This window comes from Lontra canadensis, unplaced genomic scaffold (assembly GCF_010015895.1).
Source record: "Lontra canadensis isolate GAN:19392208 unplaced genomic scaffold, GSC_riverotter_1.0 scaffold2, whole genome shotgun sequence".
NCBI lineage: Eukaryota > Metazoa > Chordata > Mammalia > Carnivora > Mustelidae > Lontra > Lontra canadensis.
The window spans coordinates 38,748,197-38,756,567 of record NW_022630996.1 but is presented as its reverse complement, the minus strand read 5'-3'; the positions used below and the strand labels follow the sequence as shown (position 1 = coordinate 38,756,567).

The 8,371-nt window shown below is 40.3% G+C and overlaps 1 pseudogene; it reads left to right on the top strand.

Annotated features, from left to right (window-relative positions):
* The first annotated feature begins 355 nt into the window (after positions 1-355).
* Positions 356-976, top strand: LOC116872483 (annotated as a pseudogene).
* Positions 977-8,371: the final 7,395 nt, after the last annotated feature.

Here is an 8,371-nt window from a genome sequence, read left to right as displayed (position 1 = left end):
TTTATGATATTTTCATCAATTGAAAAATGGGCAAAGGATTTAGATATACATTTCTCCAAAGAATATTTACAGATGCCAAGAAGCACAAGAAGAGATGCTCAACACCACTAATCATCAAGGAAATGCAACTCAAAACCACAACGAGGGGTCACTTCACACCCACTAGGAGGGGCAGAATAAAAAAGACAGAAATAACATGTGTTGGTAAGGATGTAGAGAAATTGAAAGCCCTTGTGGCTGCACACAGAAACATAAAATGACATGCCGTTTTCAAAAAACAGTTTAATAGTTCCTCTAAAAGTGAAACATAGGCCTTGCGGACACTGCCACCCAGAGCTGCCTGCACTGTCCAGCCATGGTCAACCCCACCATGTTCTTCTGCATCACTGTGGATAGCGAGCCTCTGGGTTACGACATCTCCTTCCAGCTATTTGCAGACAAAGTTCCAAAGACAGCAGAGGACTTTCGTGCGCTGAGTACTGGGGAGATAGGATTTGGCTCTAAAGGTCTCTGCTTTCACAGGATTATTCTAGGATTTCTGTGCCAGGGTAGTGATGTCACAAGCCATATGGTCCCAGTGGCAAGTCCATCTATGGGAAGAAATCTGATGATGAGAATTTCATCCTGAAGCACACAGGTCCTGGAGTCTTGTCCATGGCAAATGCTGGACCCCAAACAAACACTTCCCAGTTCTTCATCCGCACTGCCAACACCGAGTGGTCGGGTGGCAAGCGTGTGGTCTTTGGCCAGGTGGAAGAGGGCATGAATACTGTGGAAGCCATGGATTGGTTTGGGTTCGGGAATGGCAAGACCAGCAAAAAGATCACCATTGCTAACTGTGGTCAAATCCAATAAACCTGACTTGCGTTTTATCTTAACTACCAGACCATTCCTTCTGCAGCTCAGGAGAGCACCCCCTCACCCCTACCTGCTCCAAATATCCTATAATCTTTGTGCTCTTGCTGCTGTTCTACGGGTTTCATATTTTCCTTCCTCCCATCACGTCTAGCTGGATTGCAGAGTTAAGTTCATGATTATGAAATAAAAACTAAACAAACAAAAAAATTAGAGGGTAATTGTGAGACCCAGAAATTCTATTTCTAGATACATACCTAAGAGAATTGAAAACACGTGTCACACAAAAGGGTGTAGCTCATAGCAGCATTATTTATAATACCCAAAAGTTGAAAACAACCCAGATGTCATCAATTGATTAACAAAATGTGTTTTATATATACCTGTATCTTGTATCTACATATATATGTAGATATAGATATATATATATCCATACAATGGAATCTTATTCAACCATAAAAAGGACTAAAGTTGTATTAAATACTACAAAATGGATGAAACTTGAAGACATTATGCTCAGTGAAAGAAGCCAGATTCAAAAAGCCACATATTCTGTGATGCCTGTTTATATAAAATATCCAGAACAGGCAAATCCACAGAGACAGAAAGCGGCTGAGTGTTTTCCAGAAGCAGGCCAGGAGCAGGGAAAAAGGGGGTGACTGCTGATGAGCACAGCCTTCCTTTTTGGGTACTGAAAATGTTCTGGAATTAGACAGTAGTGATGGTTTTACAACTTTGTGAATGTACTAAAAGACTTTTTTCTTTTTTTAAGTTTTTTAAAATTTATTTCTTTTATAGACAGAGATCACAAGTAGGCAGAGAGGCAGGCAGAGAGAGAGGAGGAAGCAGGCTCCCCGCCGAGCAGAGAGCCTGATGCGGAGCTCGATCCCAGAACCCTGGGATCATGACCTGAACGGAAGGCAGAGGCTTTAACTGACTGAGCCACCCAGGTGCCCCTAAAAGACTTTTCTTAATACTTTAAAAGGGCAAATTTTATGGCTGTGAACTCTATCTCAATTTTTAATCAATTTATTTTTTAAGATTTTATTTATTTATTTATTTATTTGACAGAGAGAGCACATGTAGGGGGAGCCATAGAAGGAGAAGGAGAAGCAGACCACATAGAAGTCGAGATAGTAAAATCAAATAGACCTGAAAGACAGTGAAGGTAGTGGCCAGGCATGGGGTTTCTGGAGCAAATTGCCTGGCACAATTTCTTACCAGCCATGTGACTTTGGGCTATTTGCTTAAAGGTTTTCCCATCTGATAATGGAGTATGTTAACTCAGAAGGCAAGTATGTTATGGAGTATATTAACTCAGAAGGACCTTGGAAGGTCCAAGCAGCATGCTCCATAAAGACCCAGGCACATACATGTGCATTGCTAATATTAAGATTATGTGTACCGGCTGTACTTACTAGCTTTGTACCCTTGGCAAGTAACTTAACCTCGCTGAGCTTCAGATTCCTCAAATGTAAAATGGGAAATCATAATATCCATCTTACAAGAGTGGCTTTACATAAAGAAATGGCATGAAAAATTCGTAGCACAGTAATTGACCTGTGTACATGATCAATAAATGGTTATTCTCCAGATTAGTTTCATTCGAGTCAGGATGAATCATTCTGACCTCCCATAGGCACATTCTCTATTTATCCATCTGCCAGATCTCAGAATTTTCTCCTGCCCCCACCCTCCACAGGTCCTAGGCTGAGGGCCAGATGACAGGAGATGGAAGGCTCATCTCCCTCTTTATTTCAACATGTTACACTTCAACAGCAGGACTTGTTTTTATCACCCTACTGGGTTCACATGGGTAGGTTTGGGCGGGAGCAATTATTCTCTGTATTACTTTATAGATGAAGAAATAGGCTTGGCTCTGACATGTTGGATTTTCTCTAGCAAGTCCCCTATGGAGGATAAAAGCTCTTCATTCTAATCAGAGCCAGAGAAAATGCTCCTGGCGTCATGCTTCTTTAAATCCTCTCTTTCAGAACACTTGGAAGGCCTGCAGTGGGCCAGGTGTTGCACCAAATTCAAAGTAGAACCCATAGTTCATAGTTGGAACAAATCGCTGCAGGATCCCAGGCTGGGGTCTGGGGGATGGGGAGAGGCAGGCTCTGACAGGTGAAACTGAGGGCAGACAGCATATGACGTTTCCTGGAAGAGGTGCCATTTTGGCTGGGCAGTGAAGGTTAAGGAGGAGTTGATAAGTGGCAAATGGAAAAGACGTTCAGGAAGGGCAAATAGCATGGACAGTGAGGACAAGGTGGGAAACTGCTTGGGACAGTCTGTATGTTTGGGGGATGGCAGGTGCACAGAGTGGAAGAAGACAGGGCTAGAAAGTTAGGAGAAAGAAAGAAAGAAAGGAAAGAAGGAAGGAAGGAAGGAAGGAGGGAAGGAAGGAAGGAAGGAAGGAAGGAAGGAAGGAAGGAAGGAAGGAAGGAAGGGTGGGTCTTGAATCCCACTCCAGATGGAGAGAATCAGAATCTGCGTTGTAATGAGATTCCCCAGGTCCAGTGGGTCTCAGCCTTGCCTGCATGCTGGACTCCCTGGGGAGCTTTGACGAGCCGGGATGCTCAGGCTCCACTGACAGTGATTCTGTTTAATTGTCTGCGTGTGGTGTGAGTACTGGGCTTTTAAAAAGCTTCCCCGGGGATTCTGATGGGATCATGGGTCTGAGAATCACTCTTTTAAGCAAATAGAGCTGTGGGTTCCTTCCTTCGCTCATTTCTCTTATGTGCAACAGACCTCACTAAATACAGGCACAGTTTGCTGGGGAGATGTGCAAACAGTTACAATAGATTAGAATAAGCACTATGACAATCATTATCCCAGGGCCAGGAGAGACCCAGAAGAGGGCCCAACATCTAAGTCTGCATGAAGGAATCAAGGCAAATTGCTCACAGGACACCACATTAGTCTCAAGGATAAATAGAACTCTGGGATTTGTTGAGGGGGATGGAGCCAGTGTGAAAGTAAAGAAAGAATTCAGTGTTCACTATGAAAGTGAGATTGATAGAATTTTAAGCTATCATAGATTATAGAGATCATTTAATGAATCCAGTGGTTTTCTAACCTTTTTGACTATGGCTCGATTTGAGAAACATTTTATGTCTCAGCCCAGAATATATATATAAATTTTCATGAAATAGTATTTATCTTCACTCTATGTGATGCACTGTAATATTGTCTAGTCTTTCAATATACTTCTCTTTCATTAGAGAGAGAGAAAAAAATATGGTCATGCTTAACTGAATTTGTCTCCTGCCCCATTAATGGGTTATAACCTGCAGTTTGAAAGACCTAACTAAATCACTCAATTTTTCCTTGAGGAAACAATGAGCCAGAATATCTAGACAACTTAGCCTGGGAGAGTAAGGGAAAATGTATTCAAATTCATGCAAAGGACTAGTGTTAGAAATAAAGAAAGCCTTCTATATATATATAGTATTGGTTGGAGATTTCAGAAGGATTTGCCTTCCCTGGAAGTCCTACCCATTTTCTGGGAGGTTAAAGCAGCTCTGTAGAGAAGGCAAATGAAGAGCCCACGTACTTTCTAGCCCCACTAAATATTCTAGATAGTGTGAATATTACTGAGCAAGAATTCTCAGTTTAGCTAGGTTTGGTGAGGAGTCAATGCAACCTAGAAGGGGGAGAGAGACCTATTAGAACCTCTTGGGGCCTTTGTCTAGTATATGTGACTCCCAGCCATTCTGATATGCCTACTGCCCCTTTGGGGCCCAAATTCCCCCAGACAATAAGCCCTACGGAGGCTCTGGTTGATGGAAGTGCATCATTCACACCAGTGCATTGGGATAGGCAGGAAAAAACAAAGGTAAGAACCATGGATTTCTTGAGCAATGGTTCCCCATCTTTTAGGTTTCACAGGTCAGTAAAAATTCAAACTGAGTTTAGGAATCAATATCGGGATGCAAATGTTTATTGTATCAAGTAAGGAAGTAAACAAAAACAAAACAAAACAAAAAACAAATCCCCCAAACTACTGACATCTACAACCATCATAAGGATAGAAAGGACATAATCTTTAAAGGAAAGTCTTGTAAACTGAATACATTTAGCTCTAAGAAACTTTAAAGAAATTTTTAATTATGGTAAATATACATAACATAGAATGTATTACCTAGCCATTCATTATTTGAGGTAGAGTTCATAGTGTTAACTGCATTCAACTTTTTTATAATGAAGTGTAGAGTTCATAGTGTTAATAGCATTCAACTTTTTTATAATTTTTCCAATCTCCCAAACTATTCCTCTTACAAAACTGAAACTCTTTATCCATTAGCAACTCACCATCTCCCCTCCTCACAGCCCCTGGCAACCATCATTCTGTGGTCTGTCTCTATGAATTTGGCTACTACTTTAGTTAACCTTATGCAAGTGGAATCATACAGTATTTGTCTATTTGCTACTGGCTTATTTCACTTCCTATAATATCCTCAAGTTTTATTCCCATTGTAGCCTGTCTCAGAATTTCTTTCCTTTTGAAGTCTGAATAATATTCCAGTGTATGTATATACAATGTTAATATATCATTCAAGGATGGACACAGGTTGCTTCTACATTTGACTATTGTGAAAAATGGTGCTACGAACATGGGTATACAGTATCTGTTTTGAGTTCCTGATTTTTATTCTTTTGGCTATAAACCCAGAGGTGGGACTTGGTGGGTCATATAGTAATTGTATGTTCAAATTTTTTAGGGATCACCATACTGTTTGAAGACATTTAGCTTCATACAGATTTTCTTTTAAAGCGACTATTGCATTGTCCTATTTTTTTTTTAAGATTTTATTTATTTATTTGACAGAGAGACACAGTGAGAGAGGGTACATAAGCAGGAGGAGTGTGAGAGGGAGAAGCAGGCTCCCCGCCAAGCAGAGAGCCCGATGCGGGGCTTGATTCCGGGACCCTGGGATCATGACCTGAGCTTAACGACTGAGCCACTCAGGTGTCCCGTCCTGATTTATCTTATATCGCTATGAATATCACAGACAGGCATTGGTCTGATCAATGCCTAGAATTACAGCTCCAACAGATAGAAACTTCTTCCTGCTCTAACAGATACAAATCGTTACAAGAACCCAGAAAATCTGGAATCTTTATATTTTGTCTGACTAGAAAGATAATTACTTTAAATAATAAAACATCCATTAAGAGGCGCCTGGGTGGCTCAGTCAGTTGAGTGTCTGACTTTGGCTCAGGTCATGACCTTGGGGTCCTGGGATTGAGCTCTGCTGTGGGCAGGGGGAGTCCGCTTGTCCCTCTCCCTCTCCTTCTGCCCTCCCCCACCCGTTCTCTCTCTTCCCCTCTCTCTCCCTCCCCTCAAATAAATAAAATCTAGGAAAAATATTTTTTTAAAAGATTTTGTTTATTTATTTATTTGACAGACAGAGATCACAAGTAGGCAGAGAGGCAGGCAGAGAGAGAAGAGGAAGCAGGCTCCCTGCTGAGCAGAGAGCCCGATGTGGGGCTCGATCCCAGGACCCTGGGATCATGACCTGAGCCAAAGGCAGAGGCTTTAACCCACTGAGCCACCCAGGCGCCCCATAAATAAATAAATAAAATATATCCATTAAGTAGTTTGGAAAATTATATAAAAGCCATTAACCTGATTACACTAAATGTGAAAAACAGGACAGTTTCAATTATTCAATTTATCAAGCCATCACCATTTCAAATTTGACTGTAAGTCACATTCATTCTAATACTGGTCATTGAAGGTTACTGACACTTGCTCTTCCCCTCCCCAATAATAAGTTAACAAAATCTTAGAGGAAATGGCCTGGCTTTCCAAAACTCTTGTTTCTCTGAAGTCTGTGTGTATCAAACAAAGTAAATTTTCTGTATGGTGGGGCTTTAAGTAAATTTTGGGGGGAGTGGTATATTTTAACTTCTTCATAAGCTACAGAGTAAATTCTTTTCCTACTGAAACCCATCAGTTATTATCAAATAATTTTAATTTAGTAGAAAAAAACCTACAGTTTTAAAATGAAATCCTAATCATAGCTTTCATTCCCCTCATTAATACTGGTTTTGGCAGTATTTTTCACTTCTTAACCCAATCATTGGTGGGGAGTAGGGATGAAGAAATAACAACATTTATTAGTAGTATGCCATCTGTTAAAAAGATGTGCTGGAGAAACCAGATATATGTACATCTGAACATTTAATTGAAATGTTATGTTTTACTGAAGGAATTGAAGATCTTTTCTAACTCCTCCCTAGAATTTCAGTGAATCGCAATTCCAGTATATTGCAAATTCTGAAAAGTAACAAATCATCTTTTCCAAATCTATGAATCTGTTGTTTGCACAAGTCATATCTGAAGTTCCTTCCTGTTTATCTTTTCCTTTTTCCCTCACCTCAAGGAAGCAACTGAATTCTGGTAATGCTTTTACATCTCATATTTTTGACAGTCAAAACTGAATCAGAAGATACCTCTGCACTTTTTTTCTTTTCTGCCTTTTTCTCTGCTAAGTTTGTGTGTTTTTAGAGCAGCACATTTGATTTTCGCATCTGCATGATTTGCTTGAAGCTTGATATTAACATGTCATAAAAGAGAATACTCTACATGCATGAAAAAACACTCATCATTGTAAAATCTGATTATTTCATAATGTTCAGGTCTGTTTGTCTCAACGAGAAGGTTGTAAGAGTATTTCAGACACTAGTGTGCTAGAGGTTAATATTTGTTCATCCGCACTTAATGTGCACGTTTTGTCCATGAGAATGATATGAAAATGTATCTGCATCTAATCATTTGATTAGACTTGTTGAATCTTCTTCCATTCCCACCGTTACTGATATCAACCTCTCGTTATTTTTTTTTATTCTGGTAAAATGTACATACAATTTATCATTTTGAACATTTTTAACTGTAGAGCTCATTAAGTACATTCATATTGTTGGACAACTCGCTCATCATCTTTCACCTGGGTTAGCACACCAGCCTTCAAAATCCAGCCTTGCTTCTAATTTTGCCCCCATTAAGGAAAGAAATAGAAATCTTATCTCTTGTTGACTTATTTTTACCATGCGCATCAAAGAAAAATGGGAAAATGGAAGAGGCATCCTTTGCCATTTCTTCCATGCTTTTGGCTTTAGAGTTGATAAAAAACGAATGCAGATAAAGTTCTCAGGGCAAAGAAGAGCACCCTGCTCTTCTTGTTCCATCCCTGAAGCAGGTTATTTCTTGCTTAGGACATCACAGCCAAAGGAACTGTTCAGTGAACCTAGAAAACTTAAGTGCTCTTAGAAACGCATTTGGGATTCAAGTGTCTAACCACCGGAAGCACAGAAAGGCTTTTCGAGGTAAAATCTTTAGCTTTACAATGTATGGAAATAATCATTTCCCAAAAATTAAGAGCTAAAAGTGTCAAGTGGCTAAACTTTGCACCCCTGCATGTAAGTGTAAAGTTGCCTGACCTGCCTTGCCCCCTCCCCTACCCTGGCCTCAGGGCGACTGGAATCCCCTGGTCTGCAGTGGGACTTG